Source organism: Micromys minutus (assembly GCF_963924665.1).
Source record: "Micromys minutus genome assembly, chromosome: 7".
Lineage (NCBI taxonomy): Eukaryota > Metazoa > Chordata > Mammalia > Rodentia > Muridae > Micromys > Micromys minutus.
Window position 1 is genome coordinate 74,922,680 of NC_137976.1, and position 27,745 is coordinate 74,950,424.

Sequence of the window (27,745 nt, forward strand, 5' to 3'; positions counted from 1 at the left end):
CCCATAACATGAACTGCAACAGATACAGCCTTCAGTATATGGTAGAAAACATTCACTGCCTGTGCTCACAGATGAACTAAAACGTCCAGTGTAGGCAGTAGTTTATACTTACCTGGACATGGATACATCATTGCACCATCACAGCTGTGACCAGTAAAGTCCTTCACTCTCACATGATCCTGTTGCCTTTCAGCCATTACTCCTCCTAGAAGGAACCCCTTGCTAGTTCTCCTCTAAGCAACTTCGTACATTCATGGGTTTGCTAAGTTGAGCTTTTAGTAGGGCCATTTATTTGTGCCTTCTCTGGGATAAATAGAACTTTATCTCTCCTTAGGAAAAGTCTCATGACAGAGACCAACCTGAGCTACATAATAAGACCTTACCACTTGCATGCAGACCAAACACTCAAGCCATTAGCCACCTGGAACAGCAGAGATCCAGGGACGCAGGCCTGATGAAACTGCACTGTGAGTAGCAGGGGCACAGAGAGGGCAATGCCTAGTGTGCATTAGGTGCAGCCCTCCGGTTGGTCCAGGGAGCAGGGACTCGGTGTCTTCCCGGAAGGCCCTTGCATGCAGACCAAATGCTCAAGCCTTTTGCCACCCAGGACAGTGGAGATCCAGGTACACAGGTCTGGTGAGACTGCGCCATGAGTGGCCAGGGTGCAGAGAGGTCTGGGCCGAGTGCGTGGAAAGCACACCTCCACCCTGATTGGAAAAGAAATGGAAACAATAAAGAAAACACTAAAAAATACAACCCTGGAGGTGGAAAACCTAAAAAAGAAATCAGGAGAAACAGGTGCAAGCATCTCCAACAGACTACAGGAGATGGAAGACAGAATCTCAGGGGCCGAAGACGACATAGAAAACATAAACAAAACAGTCAGAGAAAATGCGAAAACCAAAAAGGCTCCTAACCCAAAATGTCCAGGAGATCCAGGAAACAATGAGAAGACCAAACCTAAGGATAATGGGTGTAGAAGAGAGCAAAGAATATCAACTGAAAGGCACAATAAATGTCTTTAACAAAATCATAGAACACTTCACTGACCTTAAAAATGAGATGACCATGAACATACAGGAAACCTTCCGAACTCCAAATAGATTGGACCAGGAAAGAAACTCTTCCCAACACATAATAGTCAAAACGTCGAATGTTAAAAACAAAGAAAGAATCCTAAAAGCTATAAGAGAAAAAAGACAAGTCACATATAATTACAGACCAATCAGAATTACACCAGATTTCTAAGCAGAGACTACAAAAGCTAGAAGATCCTGGATAGACATCACACAGTCCCTAAGAGAACACAAATACCAGCCCAGCTTACTAATATCCAGCATAACTCTCAATCACCATAGATGGAGAAACCAAGATATTCCAGGACAAAAGCAAATTTACATAATATCTGTCCAGAAATTCAGCCCTACAAAGGATGATACATGGAAAATTCAACACAAGGAAGTAAACTACACCCAAGAAAAAGCAAAAAAATAATCACAAAAGGGAACCAAAAGAAAAAAAACACATAAACATAAGCCTACCTCTAACAACAAAAAATAACAGGAAAAAACAATTACTATTCCATAATTTCTCTTAACATCAATGGACTCAATTTCCCACTAAAAAGATAAATACTATCAGACTGGATATGTAAACAGGATTTATCATATTGCCACATAAAGAAAAAGCAACTCAGAGACAAAGACAGATACTACCTCATAGTAAAAGGCTGGGGAAAAAATCTTTCAAGCAAATGGTACAAAAAAAAAAAAAAAACAAGCTGGAGGAGCTATTCTAATATCAAATAAAATAGATTTTCAACCAAAAGCTATCAAAAAATAAGAAAGGACACTTATTATTCATCACAGAAAAAATCTATCATGATGAAATCTCAAATCTTAAACAACTGTGCTCCAAATACAAGGGCACCCACATTTATAAAAAAAAATTCTACAAAAGCTCAAAACATATATTACACCACATAAAATAATAGTGGGAGATTTCAACACCCCACTCTCATCAATGGACAGATCAAGGGATAGATTGAAAAAAGAAACAGCAAAACCAGCAGATAATATGAACTAACTGGAATTAGCAGACATCTGCAGGACATTTCATCCTAAAACAAAGGAATATAGTTTCTTATCAGCACCTCATGGCACCTTCTCCAAAATTGACCATATAGTCAATCACAAACTAGGCCTCAACAGATAAAAAAAAAGATCAAAATGCTCCCATGCATACTATCAGAACAACATGGACTACGGCTTGTCTTTAATAACAAAGAAAAAAAAAGCACACTTGCCCATGGAAGCTGAACAAAGCTCTGCTCATGGTCAAGAAAAAAATAAGAAATTGAGGATTTTTTTTAGAATTTAACAAAAGTGACAGCATGACATTCCCTATGGGATACAATGAAAGAAGTACAAGAAGAAAACTCATAGCTCTGGGTGCCTGCAAAAAGAAACTGGAGAGAGCATATACTAGCAGGTTCAAAACACAGCTAAAAGCTCTAGAACGAAAAGAAGCAAATATGCCCAAGACGAGTAGAAGGCAGAAAATAATCAAACTCAGGGCTGAAATCAACCAAATAGAGACAAAATAAGTATACAAAGAATCAGCAAAACCAAGACCCAGTTCTTTGAGAAATCAAGAAGATTAATAAACTCTTAGCCAGACTAGCTAGAGGGCACAAAGTATCCAAACTGACAAAATCAGAAAGAGGAGACATAAAAACAGAAACTGAGGAAATTCAAGAAATCATCAGATCCTACTACAAAAGTCTATACACAACAAAGCTGGGAAATCTGGAGGAAATGAATAAATTTCTAGACAAATACCAGATACCAAAGTTAAATGTGGATCATATAAGCCATCTAAATAGTCCCAGAACACCTAAAGAAATAGAAGCAGTCATCAAAAGCCACCAAATGAAAAAAAGGTCAGGACTAGATGGATTTAGTGGAGAAAACTATCAGACTTTTATACACCTAATACCTATACTCTCCAAACTACTCCACAAAATAGAAACAGAAGAAACAATACCCAATTAGTTCTTCAAAGCCACAATTTCACTCTTACCTAAATTATACAAAGACACTACAAAAAAGAGAACTTCAGACCAATTTCTCTCATAAATATTGATACAAAATTACTCAATAAAATTGTTGCAAACCGAATCCAAGAACACATCAAAACAATCATCTATCATGATCAAGTTGGCTTTATTCCAGGGATGCAGAGATGGTTCAATATACAGAAATTGATCAACATAATTCACCATATAAGCATACTCAACAAAAAAAAAAAAAAAAAACACATGATCCTCTCACTAGATGTTGAGAAAGCATTTAACAAAGTTCAACACCACTTCATGATGAAAGCCTTGGAAAGAGCAGGAATCCAAGGCCCATACATAAACAAAGTAAAAGCAATATATAGCAAACCAGTAGCCAACATCAAAGTAAATGAAGAGAAACTTGAAGCAATCCCATTAAAATCAGGGACTAGACAAGGCTGCTCACTGTCCCCCTACCTATTCAATATAGTACTGGAAGTCATGGCCAGAGCAATTAGACAACAAAAAGGAAAAAGTCAAAATATCACTATTTTCAGATGATATGAAGTGACCCCAAAAGTTTGACCAGAGAACTTTTACAACTAAAAAACAACTTCAGCAAAGTGGTGGACATAAAATTAACTCAAACAAATCAACCACCTTCTTCTACTCTAAGGGTAAAGAGGGTGAGAAAAAAATTAGAGAACCGACATGATTCACAGTAGTCATAAAGACTATAAAATACTTTGGGGTCACCCTAACCAAGCACGTGAAATTACTGTATGGCAAGAACTTCAAGAATCTGAAAAAGAAAATTTAAGAAAATCTCAGAAGGTGGCAAGATCTCCCATGCTCATGGATTGGAAGAATTCACATAGTAAAAATGGACATCTTGCCAATAGCAATCTACAAATGCAATGCAATCCCATCAAAATTCCAACTCAATTATTCATGGAGTTGGAAACAGCAATTTTCAAATTCATCTGGAATAACAAAAAAACCTATAATAGTGAAATCTATTCTCAAGAATAAAAGCATTTCTGGGGAAATCAACATCTCTGATGGCAAGTTATATTACAAAGCTCTTGTGATAAAAAACTGAATGGTACTGGTACAGAGATAGGCAGATAGATCAATGGAACAAAATTGAAGACCCAGAAATGAACCCACATACCTATGGTCACTTGATCTTTGACAAAGGAGCTGAAAACATTCAATGGAGAAAGGACAACCTCTTCAACAAATGGTGCTGGTTCAACTGGCAGGCAGCAAGCAGAAAAAAGCAAGTCGATATTTTCCTATCTCCTTGTAAAAAGTTCAACTCCAAGTGGATCAAAGACCTCCATATCAAACGAGGTACACTGAAACTATTAGAAGAGAGTGGGAAATAGCTTAGAACACATAGGCACGGGGCGGGGGAGAATACCTGAACAGAACACCAATGGCTTATGCTCTAAGATGATGAATTGGCAAATGGGACATCATGAAATTGCAAAGCTTCTGTAAGGCTAAAGATACTGTTAAAAAGATAAAATGGCAGCCAACAGATTGTGAAAATGTTTTTACCAATATATACCAAGAACTCAGAAATATAGACCCTCGAAAATCAAATAATCCTATTTAAAAATGGGGTACACAGCTAAGCAAAGAATTCTCAACTGAGGAATATGGAATGGCTGAGAAGCACCTAAAGAAATGCTCAACATCCCTAGTCATCAGGGAAATGGAAATCAAAACAACCCTGAGATTCTACATCACACCAGTCAGAATGGCTAAGGTAAAACTCAGATGACAGCAGATACTGGCGAAGATGTGGAAAAAAAGAAACAATCCTCCACTGTTTGTGGGGTTGTAAGCTGGTACAACCACTCTTAAAATTAATCTGGCAGTTCCTCAGAAAAGTGGACATAGTACTACCTGAAAACACAGTGATTCCAGTTCTGAGCATATACCCCAAAAATGCTCCAACATATAACCAAGACACATGCTCCACCATGTTTATAGAAGCCTTATTTATAACAGCCAGAAACTAGAAAGGAACAGATGTCCTTCAACAAAGGAATGGATAAAGAAATTGTGGTACATTTACACAATGTAATGCTACTCAGCTATTAGAAACGATGACTTTAAGAAATTTGTAGGCAAATAGAACTTGAGACTATCATCCTGAGTGAAGTAACCCAGTCACAAAAGAACACATGTGGTATTCACTCACTGATAATTGAAACTAGCCCTAAAAGCTCTGAATAGCCAATACCCAAGAAACAATTCACAGACATTAAGAAGCTGAAAAATAAGTAAGGCCAAAATGAGGATGCCTCAGTCCTTCTTATAAGGGAGAACAGAACACTCATGGGAGAAAATGCAAGGTAAAATATAGGAACAGGGATTGAAGAAAAGATTTCTCTGAAGCTGACTCACCTTGGGATATACCATATATACAGCCACCAAATCTAAGCACTATAGCTGATCCCAGGAATTACTTACCAGCAGAAACCAGATAGAGATGCTTGTGGGGGACTATGTCAGAGTCATATAGATATAGCTGAGCATGCTTACCGCTAACCATCAGTCTTAACTTGGGTATCCCAATGAGGTTGCTAAAGAAAGGACCTAAGGAGCTGAAAGGGGTTGCAACCTCATAGGAAGATAAAATTATCAACCACCAAACTTTTCAAAACTTCGATGGAGTAAAACACCAACCTTTGTGCACACATTGAGAGACCTATTGATCCAGTTGCATATGTAGCTGAAGATAGCAGTATCTGGCATCAATGTGAGAAGATTATTTTGGCCCAGGGAGGGCATGTTTTCCCGATGTATGAGAATGCTGAGGCAATGGGGTAGAGAGGGTGATTAAGAGGGAGTACACCTTGGTGAAGGCAAATGAAGGGAAAGGGTAGATGGGAGTGGGGCAGGGGAAAGGGATAACATCTCAAATGTAAATACAAACTATCTAATTTAAAAATTATGAAAAAAGATAGTTATAAAACTCACATATCCAGAGAATCAAATAACCCTATTAAAAAATGGGGTACAGAACTAAACAAAATGTTCTCAGTTGAGGAATATCGAATGGCTGAGAAATATCTGGGGAAGTGCTCCACATCCTTAGCCATCAGGGAAATGCAAATCAAAACAACCCTGAGATTCCACCTCACACCAGTCAGATTGGCCAAGATCCAAAACTCAGATGACAACAGATGCTGGCGAGGTTGCGGAGAAAGAGGAACACTTCTCCACTGTTGGTGGGGTTGCAAACAGACATAATATGCAGTCACTGATAGTGGGATGCTAACCCCCAGAGGCTCGCACTGCCCCAGAAATAACTCACAGACTGTAGGAAGTCTAAGAAATAAAGAAAACAAAACAAAACAAAAAAATCTTTACACAACAAGAAAACTTTGACTATTTTCATGTTACATTTTGTTTTGCATGTACTTTGTGCTCATTGTAACTATTGGGTTTTCGATGCATACAGTCAAACCTTTAAAAAGATCAAGTACTGACTATTCATATAGATTTATGTAAAAATTATTTTAAAATCTGAAAAAACAGTACTGACAAAAATGTATTGTATAATTTTACGCAAAAAAATGCTTGAAATCTGTACATTTATCTATGTTTTGTAAAATAAAGATGTTAAAAAACTCACATATTTAAAATATAATAAAAGAATGTTTATGTTTTTATTATATCTTAAACATGTATATATATATATATATATATATATATATATATATATATATATATATATATATATATATACCTTGAGTATATAAATATATATATTTGACATCCAGGAAATCTAGGACACCACATAAAGTCCAAACCTAAGAATAATAGTAATAGATGATTCCCAAACCAAAGACCAAGAAAACACTTCAAAAGAAAATCATAGAAGAAAACTATTATAACCTAAATATGAAACTGAATGTAAAAGTACATTAATTTGATTGAACACCAGTAGATTGGACCAGAAATGAAAGTCTCTTCTTCCTGTCTAAAAGAAATACGGAGAGAAAGATGGGGCAGAGACTGAGGGAATGGTCAAGCAATGACTAGCCCAATTTGAGACTAATGCTGTGAGCAGATACTAATCCCTCACATGATTAATTATGCTATTTTGTGTTTGCAGACAGAAGTCTGGCATGGAAGTATTCTGAGTGGCTCTACCCATCAGCTCACTGAGACAGATGCAGATACCAACAGGCAAACATTGGACAGAGTTTGGAGATCCCTGTGGAAGAGTTAGAAGGATTGGAAGCCCTCAAAAAGATGACAAACCCACAATACATCCAGTGGTGTCACCTAGCCTGGACCTCTGGGAGCTCCCAGAGACTGATCCACCAATCAAAGTACATATATACAGGCTGTTCCAAACCCCCTCTCACACACACCTATGAAGCAGAGGGCTCCGACATCTAGTCTCAGTAGGAGAATATACACCTGATCTTGCAGAGACTTGATGCACTAGGGTTGAGGGATATGTGGGATGCCCTCTCAGAGGTGAAGGGGAGGGGGCATGGGAGAGGAACTCTTTGAGATGGAACCAGAATGGGGGTGAACCATTTGAAATATAAATAAATAAATAAATAAATAAATAAATAAATAAATAAATAAATAAATAAATAAATTTCTCTCAATGAATGATAATCAATACACTAAAACTACAGAAAAAAACAGGGGGAAGGGTTTCTAGAAAGTTCCAGAGACCAGGTATGTAAGAAGCTCCCAGAAGTCAATAGGGATGAACTTATCTGAAATTCTCAACAGTGGGGAGATGAATCCTGAAGGGACCACTTCTAGTAGATGGGTCCCTCCAGTGGAGGGAGGGTGTCATCAATCTACCTTCAAAATTTTTGACTCAGAATTGTTTCTGTCTAAAAGAAATACAGGGACAAAAATAAAGTAGAGAATTAAGGAAAAGCCATTCTGCACAATTTGGGACCTACACCATGCACACACACACACACACACACACACACACACACACACACACACACATCAAACCCTGACATTATTACTTACAGTTGTTGTACTTGCAAACAAGGAGCCTAGCATGGCTGTTCTCTGAGTGCTCTACCAGCAGCTAATTGAGACAGATGCAGATACTTACAGCCAACCATGGAACTGAGGTCAAGGACCCATATGGAAGAGTTAGGGGGAAGATTGAAGAAGTTATAGAAATGGCAACCCCATAGGAAGACCAACATTATCAACTGACCTAGACCCCAGAGAGCTCCCAAAGAATAAGCCACCAACCAAACAGCTTACATGGACTTGTCCATGGCCCCCAGGCACACATGTAGCAAGGAACTGAGTTGTCTGGCCTCAGTGGAAGAAGATGCAACTAATTTAGCTTTTCATCTTGAGTTTAATTTCAAGTGTAGCTTCTCTTATCATTCCTTGTGTCAACAAGACAGGAAATCTGCCAGCAGGCCCTGACATGGCTTGACTTGACCTAATAAACAGGCTTTCACAGAAGCAGACAAAAATGACTCCTAACATCCAGGCAAGTCAGTTACTGGAAAAACCCCAGGGTAATGAGTCAGCAATAGTTTTCAGACTTTGCCAACAATAGTTTCTAATTCTCCTACCTCCAACCCCCCTCCCCCAGCTATGGTTCTGGAATGTCCCCAGAGCGCTATCCAATCCCAAAGACTCTCACAATTCTTAGAAATCAAACTAAGAAATAAACCAAATAGAAACAAAAAGAACCATCGAAAGAATCAACAAAACCAAGAGCTGGTTCTTTGAGAAAATTAACAAGATTGATAAACCCTTAGCCAGACTAACTACAGGGCAAAGAGAGAGTATACAAATTAACAAAATCAGAAAGGAAAGTGGAGAAATAAACACTGAAACAGAGGAAATTGAAGAAATCATCAGATCCTACTACAAATGCCTATACTCAACAAAGCTGGAAAATCTAGAGGAAATGAATGAATTTCTAGACAGATACAAGATACCAAAGTTAAACCAGGACCAGGTAAACTATCTAAATAATCCTGTAACAGCTAAAGAAATAGAAGCAGTCATCAAAAGCCTCCCAACCAAAAAAAGTACAGGTCCAGATGGGTTCAGTGCAGAATTTTATCAAACATTTATTGATGACCTAATACCAATATTCTCCAAACTATTCCACAAAATAGAATGAAATGAAATATTACCTACCTCATTTTTAAGGCTACAATAACCCTCGTTCCTAAACCACACAAAGACCCTAAAGAGAAAGAGAAGTCTAGACCAATCTTCATATTAACACTGATGCAAAAATGCTCAACAAAATCCTTGCAAAACGAATCCAAGAGCACATCAAAAGGACCATTCACCATGATCAAGCAGGCATCATCCCTGGGATGCAGGGATAGTTTAATATATGGAAAACCAGCAACATAATCCACAAAAAAAAAAAAAAAAAAAAAAAAAAAACAAAGAAAAAAAAAAACAAAGAAAAAAAAAAACAAAGAAAAAAAACCACATGGTCATCTCACTAGATGCTGAGAAAGCATTTGACAAAATTCAACACTCATTCATGTTAAAAGTCTTGGAAGGAATAGGAATCCAAGACCCTATACCTGAACATAATAAAACCATATACAGCAAACCAATAGCCAACATCAAACTTAATGGTGAGAAACTTAAAGCAATCCAACTAAAATCAAGGACTAGAGAAGGCTGATCACTCTCCCCCTACCTATTCAACATAGTACTGGAAGTCCTGACCAGAGAAATTAGACACCAAAAGAAATCAAAGGAATATGAATCAGAAAGGAAGAAGTAAAAATATCACTATTTTCACAACACGCTAGTATAAGTAAAATTCCACCAGAGAACTTCTACAAAACAAGTTCAGCAAAGTGGCTGGATATAAAATTGACTCAAACAAATCAATAGCCTTTCTCTACTCAAAGAACAAACATGCAGAGAAAAAAATTAGGGAAAAAATACCCTTCACAATAGTTACAAACAATATGAAATACCTTGGTGTGGTTCTAACTAAGCAAGTGAAGGAACTGTATAACAAAAAGTTCAAATCTCTGAAGAAGGAAATCAAGGAAGATCTCAGAAGATGGAAAGATCTCCCATGCTCATGGATTAGAATGATCAACATTGTAAAAATGACCATCTTACCAAAACAAGCTACAGATTCAATGCAATCCCCATCAAAATTTAAACCCAATTCTTCACAGAGCTGGAAAGAGCAATTTGAAAATTCTTCTGAAATAACAAAAAACCTAGAAAGTTGAAATCCATCCTGAATAACCAGAAAACATCTCTGGGAATCACCATCCCTGACCTCAAGCAATATTACAAGGCAATTGTGTTAAAAACTGCATGGTACTGGTACAGAAATAGGCACGTGGATCAATGGAATAGAATAGATGATCCATATTTGAACCCTCACACATATGGTCACTTGATTTTTGAAAAAAGAGTTGTAAACATTCAATGGATAAAGAACAGCCTCTTCAACAAATGGTGTTGGTCCAACTGGCACTCAGCATGCAGAAGAATGAAAATAGACCCTTTCTTATCTCCTTGTACAACGCTAAAGTGCAAGTGGATCAAAGATCTTCACATTAAACCAGATACACTGAAACTGTTAGAAGAAAAAGTAGGGAACACCTTAGAACACATAGACACAGGAGTAAATTTTCTGAACAAAACACCAATCGCTCAGGCTCTAAGGTCAAAGATTGACAAATGGGACTTAATGAGATCGCAAAGTTTCTGAAAAGCTAAGGACACTGTTGAGAAAACAAAATGGCAGCCAACAAATTAGGAAAAGATCTTTACCAACACCACATCAGATAGAGGCTTTATATCCAAGGTATACAAAGAACTCAAGAAGCTAGACACCAGAGAATCAAACAATCCTATTAAAAATGGGGTACAGAGCTGAACAAAAAGTTCTCAGTTGAATAATATGGAATGGCTGAGAAGTGCTTGACATACCTAGTCATCAGGGAAATGCAGATCAAAACAACCCTGAGATTCCACCTCACACCAGTCAGAAAGGCTAAGATCAAAAATTCAAATGACAACAGATGCTGGTGAGGATGCGGAGAAAGAGGAACACTCCTCCACTGTTGGTGGGATTGTAAACTGGTACAACCACTCTGGAAATCAGTCTGGCGATTCCTCAGAAAATTGAACATAGTACTACCTGAAGATCCAGCTATTCCACTTCTGGGCATATACCCCAGAGACACTCCAATATGCAACAAAGATACATGCACCACAATGTTCATAGCAGCCCTATTTATAATAGCCAGAAGCTGGAAAGAACCCAGATGTCCTTCAGTAGATGAATGGATACAAAAATTGTGGTACATTTACACAATGGAGTACTACTCAGCTATCAGAAACAATGACTTAACCAAATTCCTAAGAAAATGGTTGCATCTAGAGAATATCATCCTGAGTGAGATAACCCAGTCACAAAAGAACAGACATGATATGCAGTCACTGATATTGGGATGCTAACCCGAGAGGCTCGGACTGCCCCAGAAACAACTCACAGACTGTGTGAAGTTCAAGAAAAAAAGAATACAAAAGAAAACAAAAACAAAAAACAAAAAACGTCATGCTCAATCCTTACACACCAAGAAAACGTTGACTAATTCTGGGTTACATCCTGTTTTACATGTACTTTTTGCTCATTGTAACTAGTAAGACCTGAATGCAGAGTATCAAACCTTAAAAAAAAACAAAATAAAAACAAAAAGCAAGCACTGACACAATTGTATTTGTATACATTTATGCAAAAATGTTTAAATTTTTTTCTTTTATCTTTGTTTTTTAAAAATAAAGTTAAAAAAAAGAAAAGAAAAAAATCACATGATCTCTATGTTGAGAAAGCATTTGACAAAATTCAAAACCTCTATATGATAAAAGTCTTGGAAAGAGTGGGAATTCAAGGCCCATGCCTAAACATAGTAAAAGCATATATATAACAAATGAGGAGCCAGCATCAAAGTAAATGGAGAGAAACTTGTAGCAATCCCACTAAAATCAGAAACTAGACAAGGCTGTCAACTCTCTCCCTACATATTCAATATAGTACTTGAAGTAAAAACCAGAGCAATAAGACAACAAAAAGAGGTCAAAGGAATACAAATTGAAAAGGAAGTCAAAATATCACTAATTGCAGATGATATGATAGTATACTTAAGTGACTAAAAATTCCAACAGGGAAATTTTACAGCTGATGAACACCTTTAGTAAAGTGGCTGGATATAAAATTAATTTGAGCAAATCAGTAATATTCCTCTATTGAAAGGACAAAGAGGCTGAGGAAAAATTAGAGAATCAACACCATTCACAATAGCCATAGGAATATAAAATACTTGGTTTGATTGTAATCAAGATTTGTTTAAAAAAAAGAAAGAAAGAAAGAAAGAAAAAACTTAGAGCCTCTGAAGAAGACATTTGAAGACCTCAGAAGATGTTCCCATGCTCTCCCATGCTCATGGATCGGAAGAATCAACATTGTAAAAATAGACATCTTGCCTAAGGCAATCTACAAATTCAATGCAATGCCCCCTCAAAATTCCAAGGCAATTCTTAATAGAGTTGGAAAGAGCAATTTACAAATTCATTTGGAATAATAAAAAACGCAGGATAACAAACACCATTCCCAACAATAAAAAAAAAAAAAATCTTTGGAAATCACCAGCCCTGACCTCAAGCTGTATTACAGACCACTTGTAACAAAAACTGACTAATATTGGTACAGAGGGAGGCAGGTGGAACAATAGAATAGAATCAAAGACCCAGATATGAACCCACACAGCTATCATCATTAATCTTTGACAAAGAAGCTGAATACATTCAATGGAAAAAGAACAGCCTCTTCAACAAATGGTGCTGTTTGAACTGGCAGTCATCATAGAGAAAGCAAATCTATCCCTCTTATCTACTGTACAAAGTTTAAGTCCAAATGGATCAAAGACATCCACATAAAATGAGGTACACTTACAGTATGATGTTGAATAGGTAGGGGGAGAGTGGGCAGCCTTGTCTAGTACCTGATTTTTGTGGGATTGCTTCAAATTTTGCACTGTTAAGGTTGATGTTGGGTATTGGTTTGCTATATATTGCTTTTATTATGTTTAGGTATGGGCCTTGGATTCCTGTTCTTTCCAAGACTATTAAAATGAAGAGGTGTTGAATTTTGAAGATTCTTTCTCAGCATCTAGTGAGATGACCAAGTGGTTTTTTTCTTTTTGTTTATATGGTGGATTACATTGATGGATTTTCTTATATTAAACCATCCCTGCATCCCAGGGATGAAGCCTACTTGATCATGGTGAATGATCGTTTTGATGTGCTCTTGGATTTGGTTTGCAAGGATTATGTTGAGTATTTTTGCATCAATGTTCATAAATGAGATTGGTCTGAAGTTCTCTTTCCTTGTAGGGTCTTTGTGTGATTTAGGACTGAGGGTTATTGTGGCACAAAAAAAATGAGTTAGGTAGTGTTGCATCGGATTCTATTTTGTGGAATAGTTTGGAGAGTAATGATATTATGTCATCAATAAATGTCTGATAAAACTCTGCACTGAGCCCATCTGGACCTGAACTTTTTTTGGTTGGGATGTTTTTGATGACTTCTTCTATTTCTTTCGGTGTTATGGGATTATTTAAATGGTTTACATGGTCCCAATTTAACTTTAGTATCTGGTATCTGTCTAGGAATTCAGCCATTTCCTCCAGATTTTTCAGCTTTGTTGAGTATAGGCTTTTGTAGTAGGATCTCATGATTTCTTGAATTTCCTCAGTTTCAGTTGTTATGTCTCCACTTTCCTCTCTGATTTTGTTAATTTGGATACTCTCTCTTTGCCCTCTAGTTAGTCTGGCTAAGGGTTTGTCAATCTAGTTAATTTTCCCGAAGAACTAGCTTTTGGTTTTGTTAATTCTTTGAATGGCTCTTTTTGTTTCTATTTGGAAATTTCTGCTCTGAGTGTGATTATTTCTTGCCGTCTACTCCTCTTGGGTGTATCTGCTTCCTTTTGTTCTAGAGCTTTCAACTCTGCTGTCAAGTTGCTAGTGTACGCTCTTTCCAGTTTCTTTTTGTAAGGACTCACAGCTATGAGTTTTCCTCTCAGTACTGCTTTCATTGCATCTCATAGGTTTGGGTATGTGGTGTTTTCATTTTCATTGAATTCTAGAAAATCCTTAATTTCTTTCTTTATTTCTTCTTTGACCATGCTATCATTTAATAGAGGATTGTTTAGTTTCCATGTGTATATGGGCTTTTTGTTGTCTTTGTTGTTATTAAAGACCAGCCTTGGGTCATGGTGATCTGATAAGAATACATGGGAGTATTTCAATCTTCTTAAATCTATTAAGGCTTTTTTTGTGACCAATTATATGGTCAATTTTGGAGAAGGTGCCATGAGGTGCTGAGAAGAAGGTGTATTCTTTTGTTTTAGGATGATATGTTCTGTAGATGTCTATTAATTCCAATTGGTTCATAACCTCTGCTGGTTTCACTGTGTCCTTGTTCAGCTTCTGTTTCCATGATCTGTCCATTGATGAGAGTAGGGTGTGGAGGTCTCCCATTATTATTGTGTGGGGTGCAATGTATTTTTTTGAGATTTAGTAGGGTTTCTTTTATGAATATGTGTGCTCTTGTATTTGGAGCATATATGTTAAGGATTGAGAGTTCCTCCTGACAAATTTTCTCTGTAATGAGTAAAAAGTGTCCTTCCTTATCTTTTGATAACTTTTGGTTGAAAATCTACTTTATTCAATATTAGAATGGCCATTCCAGCTTGCTTCTTAGGGCCATTTGCTTGGAAGGTTTTTTGCCAACTTTTTACTCTGAAATAGTGTCTATCTTTGTCTCTGAGATGAGAATCCTGTGTGCAACAAAATGCAGATTTCTGTTTATGTATCCAGTCTGATAGCCTATATTTTTATTGGGGAATTGAGTCCATTTATGTTAACAGATATTAAGGAATAGTGGTTGCTCTTTCCTGCTATTTTTACTTTTAAAGGTAGAATTGTGCTTGTGTGTCTTTTTTCTTTTGGTTTTCTTTCTTAGGTATTTTCTTGTTTTTACTAGGATGTACTTTCCCACCTGGTATTGGGTTTTCCACCTATAATTCGTTGTAGTGCTAGGATTGTGGTCAGATATTGTGTAAATTTAGTTTTGTCTTGGAATATCTTGGTCTCTCCATCTATGGTGATTGATAGTTTTGCTGGGTATAGCAGCTGAGGCTGACACTTGTGTTCTCTTAGGGTCTGCATGATGTCTTTCCAGAATCTTCTCGCTTTTATAGTCTCTGTTGAGAAATCGGGTGTGATTCTGATTGTTCTACCTTTATATTTTACATGACCTTTTTCCCATACTGCTTTTAATATTCTTTCTTTTCTTTGCGCACTTGGCATTTTGACTATTATGTGTCAGCAGGAATTTCTTTTCTGGCCCACTCTATCTGGAGTTCTGTAGGCTTCTTTTATGCTCATGGTCATCTCATTCTTAAGGGTTGGGAAGTTTTCTTCTACCATTTTGTTGAAGATATTTACTGTGCCTCTTAGTTAATACTCTTTGCCCTCCTATTTTCCTTAGGTTTGGTCTTCTCATTGTGTCCTGGATCTCCTGGACATTTTGGGTTTGGAAGTTTTTTGTTTTTGCATCTTCTCTGACTGTTTTGTCTATGTTTTCAATGTTATCTTCAGCCCCTGAGATTTTCTCTTCCATCTCTTGTAGTCTGTTGAAAATGCTTGCATCTGACGTTTCTTTTTTAGGTTTTCTACCTCTAGGATTGTCTCTTTTAGTGTTTTTTTTTATTGTTTCCATTTCCATTTTAAATTCCTTCTTCAGTTCCTTCATCTCTTTGGTTCTGTTTTCCTCTAGTTCTTTGATTTCTTTGAGTGTTTTTCGTGTTTCCTCTTTAAAAGCTTCTTTTTCTTTATGCTTTTCCTCCTGTTCTTGTTTAATGATCTCTATCATCATCTTGAGGTATGATTTTGAGTCTGAGTCTTCTTTTTCTGGAGTGTTTGACATCCCACTATTTGCTGTTATGGGAGACCTGGGTTCTGGTGTTGCTAGGTTGTCTTGGTTTTCCTGGGGTAAGTTCTTTTGCTTTCCTCTTGTCATCTTCTTGTCTGTGATTATAATGTGGTCTTGTTTTCAGTGATTAGTTCCCATCTCTCACATGTACCTGGCTTGTGTCCCTGGATCTCTGCTGTTCCTGGTAGCAGATGGCCTGAGCACCTGTTCAGCCCGCATGGGCTTGCCAGGTGGAAACAAAGACCCTAATGCAGTGTTCCTGCTCCTCTGAACCAATGGGGGGTGCCCTTTTCAAGTGCTCTGCACAGACATCTCTGCTCAGAGGCTACTCACAGTGCAGTCTCACAAGGTCTGTGTCCCTGGATCTCCGCTGTTCCTGGTAGCAGATGGCCTGAGCACCTGTTCTGCATGCAGGGGCCCGCCAGGTGAAAACCGAGACACTACAGCAGGATTCCTGCTCCCCTGAATAATCGGGGGCCCGCACTTTCTATAGTGTCAATGTTTTCTATAGTATCTTCTGCCCCTGAGATCATTTTTCTCATCTGTTGTGTTCTGTTAATGATGCTTGCATTTATGACTCCTGATCTTTATTCTAGATTTTCTATCTCCAGGGTTGTCATCCTTTTTCATTTCCTTATTATTTCTATCTCTATCTTTAGATCCTGAATGGTTTTGTTCAATTCTTTTACCTGTTTGCTTGTGTTTTCCTGTAATTCTCTAAGGGCTTCTACATGTTTGATTTGTTTAAATATTGATTTATTTAATTATTGTATGCTGAAATTTAAGATTCTTTCATTTATTTATGTATATTAATGATATGATACACATTATATTATTAATAGTATATTAATAAAAATTTAAAGTTCAAAAAAAGAACTTAAAATAAGCCTTCATAGTCATCTATAAATTGGATTGTAACCCCAGTGGGGATTCAGCACTCTGCTGATGACTGTGGAGAGATTCTGGGTACATATCAGAAGAGGAAGGGACAAGATTTGTCTGCAAAATTGAAGAATGGTTTGGGAGAATGTTCAGGAGAATTAATTTACTCTAATTTCTAGGGCCGTGGTTTGGACTTTGAGGATAAAGGAGATCAGTGTGGGATAAGGGCTGTGACTGCTGGCCTCTGTCATGATTTAGAACATATTGGGAGCCAGAGGGCAGTGTCCCACTAAACACAACACCAAGCAAATGTTCTATCTCATCTTAGACTGGTGTGTTACTAGAACACACTTGAATTAGTTCATTTCTTTACTATTTAATTTATATTTGTTTAATCCTTGTTTTAAATCTTTCGCCTTCATTGGTGAGCTCTGAGGAAACAGAAACCATTTGTTCTGTTCACTGTGAACAGCCCTGAGTAAAGGTTGCTGTAGGATTTAAAAATAATTTTAACCCAAACTTGAACACTCATTTTAATAATGCAATGTGTTGATTTCTGAAATGTTTGGTAAAACATTGTGGTTAGTTGAATAAATGTCTGTGGCTAAAGAGCTCATTCTTAAGGCCCCACCTAATTCACTAAAATTCATAAAAATTTACTATACAGGTACAAATTTATACCAAAATACTTTGGTTTTTATTTTGTTATTCAAAATAGAAAATGCAATTAGATGCTTTTTGGCAAATTGTAAATTATTTTCAAACTCCAGTGTTCCCAGAGTTGTGTGACTGCAAATGGCATTTTGAACTAATAAGCTATATTTTTAGATTTTAAAGCAGCTAAATCATTTGCTCTTGGTTTTCACAGGGGGAAAAAAGCCTTCTGTGCCAAAGTGTTATGTACTGAGGTGTATCTGTACTTGAATCTGACCTTCTGAATGCCAAATAGTGGGTAAAAAAAGCCTCCAGTGTTTCACCCCAATAGTCTAGCAAGTGCCAGGGTTTAGTAAATATTAGGTTCTTAAAATACATTAGTGAAGTTACAGGCTGAAGTAAATTTAGTCAAGAACATGAGATCTTAAAATACTACTATACTGTGAACGACAGAAAGGAGGTGAGTAACCATGAAATAAATGATGCGGCACACATTTATACACAAAGTTCTGTGTCGGTGGGCTAGCACTGGTCATAGGGAGTGGAGACAAACTAGTCACCAGTTGGATTTTAGGTTTATTAAGTGGATGAAAGTTGGCCTGTCTTCAGCCTTGTGCTATAGACATCATTTTTCTTCTGAATTCACTTTAAGTAGCAGGTACTGTTAGCTCCTCAGAAATCTGGCTCCCTGTGTGAGCCCAGACACCTGCTCTGGTACCACAGAATAGAAGCAGAGACCATGAGACTCTCATTACCCCAGAGCCCAGTTCATATACCCCATTCTCTCCATTGCTGAAGTCAACTGATGGTTTGATAAGTTTGTCTGTTTTATTATGTTTTGATCTGACATAAAGTTAATTCTACTTGACAGAATTAGCAAGCTAGATATACATGTATAATTTTTATCAGTTTTGTATTATTAGACAACAGAAAAATGCTGTGGGTTAGACACTGGCAGGTCTCTTTGGGGTCACCAGAATGTCTGGTCCAGGCTATAAAGTTCTTGTTCCCAGGACTAAAGCTGGACACTTCCATGCTGGCACAAGGTCCCAGAATTGAAGAAAGACCCCTTTCTCCTCATGTCCTGGGATAGGTTTTATTTTTTGTTTTTTTTGTTTTTTTTTTTTGTTTGTTTGTTTTTTTTTTTTTTTTTTGTTTTTTTTGTTTTTTTTGTTTTTTTTTTTTTTTTTTTTTTTTTGAGCAGTTACTCCTTTTATTTTCTCTGTTTAAACAGAAAACAAACATCAACTCTGTTATACACTAACGGTCTTCAAAGTATATCATTTGTACAAGAGAAGGACTAAGAACCAAACTGTTTACAGAGACCCAAGCACAAGTGAGAGAGAGCACACCCCTCACACAGCTTTCCGATGGTACACGGGAGGAGCCACTTCATAATCACTGGCACTGAACAAAGTTGCAGAATTCTTCGCCAGGTACTTGAGGAAATCATGTAGATAGTTCAGTAATAAAGCAAGGCTTTTCTCATCTAAAGGTGTATAGGCCAACATCGCTCCAATTCGCACAAATAATCTCAGTAAATGTGGCGCTCCATACACCTGGGACATGGGTGCATGGGGTGATCGGCCAGAATTTCAGCGTACTGAGGTCTCTCAAATTTGTAGAGCAGCTGAGTGCCCAACATTACATTGAAGTACTCCTTTATCCCTGCCACAACCTCATTAACAGCATATTCCTTATTATCTGTATTTCCTCGAGACTTCTTATAATTTGCATAATCCTCCAAAATGGAATCCACATTCTTCTTGGCAGGAAGATAAAAAAGCTGCTTTTGTCTGGTAATTAAATCCCAGTCATCCACAAGCCATGGTTTCAGCTCTTCAGAAATCTTCACTTTAACTTCAACTCTGTTCATAAATGTTTCTTCATTTTCAACAGTAGGATCTACCCGGGCTCTCTTCTTCCTAGGAGGCTGAGGTGTCTCACTGGTACTACCACCATCTCCATTTCCAGGTGTTTTCTGCTTGTTCTTTTTTGTTTTCACTTCAACGTTTTTCTGTTGCAGACCAGATGTCTTCTTCCCTGGAGCAGCCCCTCTCATCTTGCCCTCTGCATATTGTTCCTGATTGGCCTTTTGAAGTTCTCGCTGTTTCTGCAAATTGGTATCCACGTATTTGAGTACTCTGCTTTCCGGCACCCATTCATCCCAATTTTTATTCCAACCACTGTAATGGATAAAGTACTTCACTTGTTTGTCCTTTATGGCAACCTTTACACACTTTGCTTCATAAAGAAGAGGCCCATGAAAGCACAGCACTCGCTCACCCTCCTGGAATTTAGGCTTCGGGTCCTGCTTGGGCGCCATTTATAAGTGATTCGCCGCCTCCTCCTTCTCCCACCACCCCCGACTACCGCCCCCTACTCTCTACCCCACCCAATTTCAGGTTTTATTTTTTGTACCAGAAATGTTTAGAAAAAAGTGACCAGCACCGAAGAGTAAATGGCCACAGTTGGACTCAGGATGATGCCTGTGCATGGACAGAGGAGTCAAGGCATGTTTCCAATGTCATGGTTGTGCTGGTTTCCCATTCTCACATTTGCTCTATTCACATTTTCTTCCAGATAGTCTGAATCACTTAGAGTAGTGTGTGATTATGACTCAGTGCTTCAATTTTTATATATTATACATCCTTTTTATCAGGTTAGTTTCTTTTTATCTCAAAGGCATTGTCTTAGTTAATATTTTTATTGCTAGCCTGTTCCTCAAAATCTTGCACATTCTGTACATACCAGAATCACTAAACTGAATATCAGCTATGCTCTAGGAACTTATTAAAATAGATACATAAAGACCCAATGGTTTTTTTTTTTTTTTTTTTTTTTTTTTTTTTTTTTTTTTTGACCAGCCTGTTCCCTCTTCTCTTATGACCCCAAGAGGTACCAGACCATCTTTCCATTCTGGTTCACAACTCCTTCTTCAAGACTCCAAGTTGAATTTATCACTTGGTCCTGGGAGCACCCACTGTGTGAAATAAGATCTTGCTTTGTATATCTCTTGTTCTACACTCATTTATTCAACAGTTATTTAATAAAACTACAATGACAGGATACTGTGCTGGGAGGACCATAAGCACACCAATTTGTAACTCGGAAATTCCAACACTAAAGCAAAATAGGCTGAAATTTTACTGTGAGACTGGTAAGAGAAAATTCCAGTGATTAGGATGGGCTACAAGATTTCATCTTGGTGGCTTTTTGCTTTGACAAGTATAAAGTGTTTTTCCTTTTTTTTTTTTTTTTTTTTTTTTTTTTTGATAACTTTTGGTTGAAACTCGATTTTATTTGATATTAGAATGGCTGCTCCAGCTTGTTGCTTGGGACCACTTGCTTGGAAAAATTGTTTTCTAGCCTTTTACTTTAAAATAGTGTCTGTCTTTGACACTGAGGTGTGTCTCCTATATGCAGCAAAATGTTGTGTCTTCTTTATGTATCCAGTCTGCTAGTCTATGTCATTTTATTAAGAAATCAAGTCCATTGATGTTGAGAGATATTAGGAAACAATGATTGTTGTTTCCTGCTAGTTTTGTTGTTATTATATTAAGGTGAAATTATGTTTGTGTGGATATCTTCTTTTGGGTTTCTTGCAAAAAGCTTACTTTCTTGCTTTTTCCAAGGTGTAGTTTCCTTCCCTGTGTTGAAGTTTTCCATCTATTATCCTTTGCAAAATTAATTTGTAGAAAGATGTTGTGTAAATTTGGTTTTGTCGTGAAATATCTTAGTTTCTCCATCTATGGTACTTGAGAGTTTTGCTGGATATAGTAGCCTAGACTGGCAATTCTGTTCTCCTAGGCTCTGTATGATATCTGCACAATATCTTTTGGCTTTCATAGTCTCTGTTGAGAAGTCTGGTATTATTCTGATAGGTCTGCCTTAATATGTTACTTGACCTTTTTCCTTATTTCTTTTAATATTCTTTCCTTGTTTTGTGCATTTGCTGTTTTGACTATTATGTGGCAGAAAGAATTTCTTTTCTGGTTCAGTCCATTTAGAGTTTTGTGGGCTTCTGGTATGTTTATGGGCATCTCTTTCTTAAGGTTAGGAAATTTTTCTTCAATAATTTTGTTGAAGTTATTTACTGGCCCTTTAAGTTGGAAATCTTTACTCTCTTCTATATCTATTATTCTCAGATTTGATCTTCTCATTGTGGACTGGATTTCCTGGATGTTTTGGGTTAGTAGATTTTTGTATTTTGCATTTTCTTTGACTGTTGTGTCAATGTGTTCTGTGGTATCCACTGCCCTTGAGATTCTCACTTCTCTCTCTTATATTCTGTTGATGATGCTTGCGTCTGACTCCTCATTTCTTTCCTAGGTTTTCTATCTCCAGGGTTGTCTTCCTTTGTGATTAGTTCATTGTTTCTATTTCCATTTTTAGATCCTGGGTGGTTTCGTTCAATTCCTTCACCTGTTCAGTCATGTTTTTCTGTAATCCCCTAAGGAATTTATGTTTATTTGTGTGTGTTTTCTCTTTTAGGGCTGCTACATGTTTGCCTGTGTTGTCCTCTATTTCTTTATTGGGGTTATTTATGACCTTAAAGTCCTCTAACATCATCATGAATTGTGACTTTAAATCAGTACCTTGCTTTTCTGGTGTGTTGGGGTGTCCTGGACATTTTGTGGTGAGAGAACTGGGTTTTGATGATGCCTAGTGGCCTTGGATTCTGTTGCCTAGGTTCTTGAACTTGCCTCTTGCCATCTGCTTATCTCTTGTATTAGCTGGTCTTGCTGATTCTGGCTGTGATTTGACCCTCCTGTAAGTCTTTGTGTCAGCACTACTGGGGGACCAATTATCTCCTAGCATGGTCCAGGTATAGAGAGCTGTGGGATAGGGTCACCACAGGGCACAGACAGAAACTGGAAAAATCCTGTTTCAGATTGCTCCTTGGTTCCTGTGTCCTGAGGGCTCCGGACTGGTTCCTCTTGTCCCAGGAATTTGAACAGAAGTGATGGTCTTATCTGTGCTGTCAGATGTGTCATTACCCCTGTGATACCAGTGCTCTCCCAGAGGGGTCTGGGTACAGAAAGCTCTGGAACCAGGTCAGCTCCAGGTGCAGGTGGAAACTGGAAAACAAAGGTTTTTTTTTAAACATAAATGAAAATTAGAAAAAATGTGGTTTCTATGAACCAAATGATGTCAAACATGGGCTGAATCTTACCTATAACATCTCTCATTTTCACATAAGTACTTTTAAATATTAAAAAATAATCATAAAAAGATAATTAGAGTGATTTTATTTATTAGTTCATGAAAAATTATTCAGAAGATCTGAATGATGTCCAATCAACTAAGGAAACAGGTTAAAAAATTATATTTCCTTGAGTTCTGTCACTGAACAGTGTGCACTATTGGGTAACTCACCCAGCTATTCTGGGCTTTGGTGTGACCCACTTCAAACTAAAGAACTGTAAAAGGCAATGATAATATATGTACTTACTACAAATACTTGCTACCAGCTAAGCATTGTTCCACACATGACCTTATCACTCCCCAGCACAGCTCCATCTCATAGACAACAAGACTAAACCTAAATGTTAACATTTATAATCTCTAGTCATGCAAAGCATTGCTTAGGAAGATCACTTCCTGTAACTTTTCTGAACACTAAAATTTCTTTGTATAACTGTTACAACACCAATACTTCTAGCCATAAAATTGCTGAGGCCAGATGTAGGGTTGATCTGCAGATGACTTGCCTAATGCTCTCCAGACCAGTCTGACTCCATTACTCCTGCTCTTTCCACCATATTCTCATGAGCACTTAAAGCATGTTGATAGTCCCCTCCTGCTGTCTTTAAATCCACAAATGATAGAGAAGAGACACAAAGAATGGTAAACTCTAACTTCTGCAAACCTCTGTTGTCAGAGCTTTCAGGCACAGAGTCTGGGCCCTGGTAGCTCTAACAAGCTAAATGCAATCGCCATCCTCAATAGACCAATTACAGGAACAAGTAACAGTGGAAAGCAGAAAAAAATATTTATTCAATGTGGTTACATTGTGAAGAGCAAGAAAAAGTTCTTGCTACCCTCAAGTTCATGTTTATCGTACCAATACAAGGCACAAATTTAAGTAGAAGTCCAGAGACACGTGTAACTGAGTAGTCCTGGTCAAGGTCCCGTCATTGTCTCAACCTCCATCATTTGTGCAATAGAAGTTATCACAACTGTATTAAAGTATCTTTCTGGGAGAAAAGTTCCTCCTCTAGCTGGCAGTGGGTCCCAGTGTTTTTTTCTCTCATTTTAAGATTCTTGAAAAAATTCCAATTTCTTGAAGGCTATTTTTTTTCAATATTCTAATAGTCAAAAGGATACAAAGTGTTTCCTATAATAACTTTGCTTTTACTAAGATTGTTACACCTGAGAACATAGCCCAATGCCAATTTCCTTCAGTATTTCACAGGCGAAGCTGCTCCCTGGAGACAGAAGAACAATCATAACTGACCTCCAGGGGTCTCCAGAGTAGACTTGGAGGACAATCAGCAAATGAAGATGTGATTCTGAGCACTCAGGTAAGCAAGTCTGTTTAAGTCTGGCTTTTCATCCTTCAGATTCAGGAAGACTCCCAAGCTGACCCCAGTGCAAGGGAACAGAAGCCTCAGCCAGGACAGGGAGGTTCTTGGCAGCCCTCTCTGCTGGCCTCTCAGATTTGCTCTGTCCTCAGCCAAATGAGCTGCAGGAGAACCAGAGAACCACAATTTTAAAAGTGACTTCATCTGCAAGAATCAAATTTACTTTGGCAGTTCTCTGGAAGGGGAAAACAGACAACTAATCCCTTCTCCACTCCCTCCCTATGGCAAAATGGACAGTTACAACACAAGGACTAATGGAGCCAGGTCCAAATCCAAAAAGGCATTTGAAGATCTGAAATATTACACAATGTACAAATGTGGAGAAACAATTTTGAGATTAATTAAATGTGCAACGACTTTCTTTAAATATCCCTTTGTTTTTGCACTGCCAAACTGGCACCTGAGGATCATAAAGGCCTTTGCTTCCCCCACAGCATCAAGAAACACCGCATTCAATGAACAGTGTTCAGCCAAACTTGGGAAGTGAAAATCTTCCTGTTTGAGGAAGAATCCATTATCTGTCTGCATTATTTAAGTTCATCAGCAAAGATGATAAAAACTAATTTATGTCATTCCTCTTATAAGTTGCTTCATCATCTATAAAAATCATAAATTTTACTTTGAATAACATTTAGCAATAGCATACAGTAAGAAAGGCACACCCTGAGGAGTAAGCTTAAACTATTGGGAGGAATCTGCACATGAAGAAAACTTCAAAGTAACAGCACAAAGTGCTGCATTTTGAGCGTAGTTTGTCCTGCAAAATTTCAAATTCCAGAAATATGGTCCTCAGTGTGGTGACAGAGTTGAAGTGAAAAAAAGGGACCAACTGTGTGAGGTAACCACAGCACTCAGGTTGTCAATGCTGGAGTTTCACACCAGCCTGGGCCATCCTAGGAGAACTTTGCTTAAAGAAAACAAAAAGGAGATGGAGATGCTCTACTCCTATGATTGAAGGTGTCTCTAAATAACGGATTGGGTCTTTGGAGAACGAGGCTTGTGCTTAGGTCTCTTTCCATGTCCACTTCCTGCTCATTTACAATCTTTTTCTCTCACAGCCCAAACAAAATACTGATAGGAATCAGCTGAAAGGAGAAAGATTTATTTTGGCTCAGATTTCGGTCCATGTTGAGCCTGCTAAGCTGAGACACACCATCAAGCTGGCAAAAGCATATGGCAAAAGATGTTGCTCATTTCAGGGCAGCCAGAATGACACAGAAAAAGGACCAGTGACCCACTTCCTCAAAATAGTCCTGAATTTCCAACTAGGCCCCAATTCTTAATATTCATTAGCTATGAACTCATTAGTAGGGTAGTTCAGTGATGGGGCTTAGAGCCAACCCTCATGGTCTAATCACTTCTCAAGACTCCATCTCTGAACACTGTTACCCTGGAGACCAAACCTCCAACATACAATTTTTGAGCTATAATCCAGATTCTAACCATAATGGTTATTAGGTAATATAGCCAGTGGTTTCTTACAAGAACACTAGCCCCATAATATCTGTAACCTATACTCCCTAGAATAGTGAGCCAAACAAACTCCTTATTTTGCAAGTTACCAGTTTCAAGTATCTTGTTACAGCAACACTGGAAAACTAAGACACTAAGAATATACAAAAGCAAATACAAATCTGTTTACTAAGATCTAGAATTAGTACAGAGAAAGTAAGTACCAGGTACCAACATCGAGGGGTCATGTGTAGTCAAATAAATGAAACCATAGACAACAAACACCTACCAAAAGGTTTGAAGTTGTCCAGCTTGAACTCACTCACTAACTCCTACACCTATCTGCATGTGAATATTTGCACACAGATCACGAATATTTATAGACTCGGCACAGTTTGTACCACAAAACAGTTTATGATGTTATGAGAAGGGGGATTAAATTGACTCCCTCAATCATCCATGAACGTCTATTAATCACCAAAAACTGTGCCAGAGACACATGAGTACTGGGCATCATGAAAACCATCAAACCTCTGCAAGAAGGAAGTTTCAGAAGAATCCACGAAGACATCTGGGGAAATCATTCTACCTTGCACATATATTACACACACACACACACACACACACACACACACACAACACGGGATATATGTATGTGCATGTATCTATGTATATTCACATGTGTGATTCCATGTAGATATGTGTGTATTTTGATGAATGAATACATGCCACAGTGTACATATGGAAGTCAGAATGCAACCTTGAGTGTAGGTCTTTACCTTCTACTTTGTTTGATAAAAGGTCTCTTTGCTATTCAATACTATACATCCAGGCTTGGAATGATTTCAAAAATTTCCTTTCTTATCTCATCTCACCGTAGCATCTCGGAGGTTGCAGATGCTTGCCAATTTATATAGGGTCTCAGGATTGGAATGTACTCTTCATACTTGTGAGACACATGACTTACCCACTAAGCTGTTTCCCAAGATTTTCATCAAAATTTTCAAAGGTTATTAGAAAGTCAAGCTGAACCTAGCAGTATACACTGGCAATCCCAGCTACTTAAAAGACTGTGGCAGAAAGATGGTGATCCAAGGGCAACCTGGGCAACATACAGACATGTTCTTTAAAAAATAAAAAAAAATTGAAAGCGGAAAAGGGAAGGGAAGGGGAGGGGAGGGGAGGGGAGGGGAGGAAGGAAAGGGAAGGAAAATGGAGATAGGTGGAAAATAAAATTTTAAAAAAGGTGGAAAGAAGGGAATGGAAGAGGGGAGAGGGAGGAAAGAAAAACAGAAAACAGGTGGGGAGAGGGTTCTGCAAGTCAATCCTTTCCCTACTGTCTGCCCACAATTGCACCTGGAGGCAGCAATGATTCTGATCTCTCCATGGTTTCCACTATGCCATGCTAGAAATATCTCTTTAACAATCTCTTTCCAGACATGCATTCTTTGACCTCCTATATTATTAGTCTTGTGAGATACTCCTGACCACATCTTCATGCACTACCTGTAGCTGTGTTGCTTCCTTGAGAGATCCCTGACAAACCATGTGGCACTCATCTCTCACCTTCCCCTCAGTGCGCTACAGTGACGATTTCCACTTGCCTCCATCTATCTCACCATGAGAAATCTTTTTACGGACACTAGTAGCCTAAAAGTTTCCAACATAGTGACTATCAACTGTCCTCTTGGAATTTAATGCTTGCTTGCTTCTTTGGAAATTGTATTGTTGTTGTTGTTGTTGTTGTTGTTGTTGTTGTTGTTGTTATTGTTGTTGTTGTTGTTGTTGTTATTATTATTATTATTATTACCCTTTGATCCTCTGTCATGTTTACACTATAATTCTCATCATCATCTCCAAATGGTTAAGAGCCACAAGTCTTGGCTCTTGGGACCCTTCTCTTTTAAGCAGAGCTCAGCCAGTGTTGAAGCTAAAGATACCAAATCTAGAATGTATCTACAAGGCACCTCCTGTCCTCATCCCATCCTTGGATTCTATTTAATTCTGGGACTAAATTTTTGCACCTGGCTAGTGAGTGTCCATTATGAACCAACCAGAAAATAGTAATTTATCCTTCAAATTT

The 27,745-nt window shown here is 37.8% G+C and overlaps 1 pseudogene across 1 annotated transcript; it reads right to left on the reverse strand.

Moving 5' to 3' along the window:
* Positions 1–18,895: 18,895 nt before the first annotated feature.
* LOC308422335 (mortality factor 4-like protein 1) lies at positions 18,896–20,006 on the reverse strand (annotated as a pseudogene). The gene has a single exon. The product of its transcript is annotated as a mortality factor 4-like protein 1 (transcript).
* Between the last annotated feature and the right edge of the window lie 7,739 nt (positions 20,007–27,745).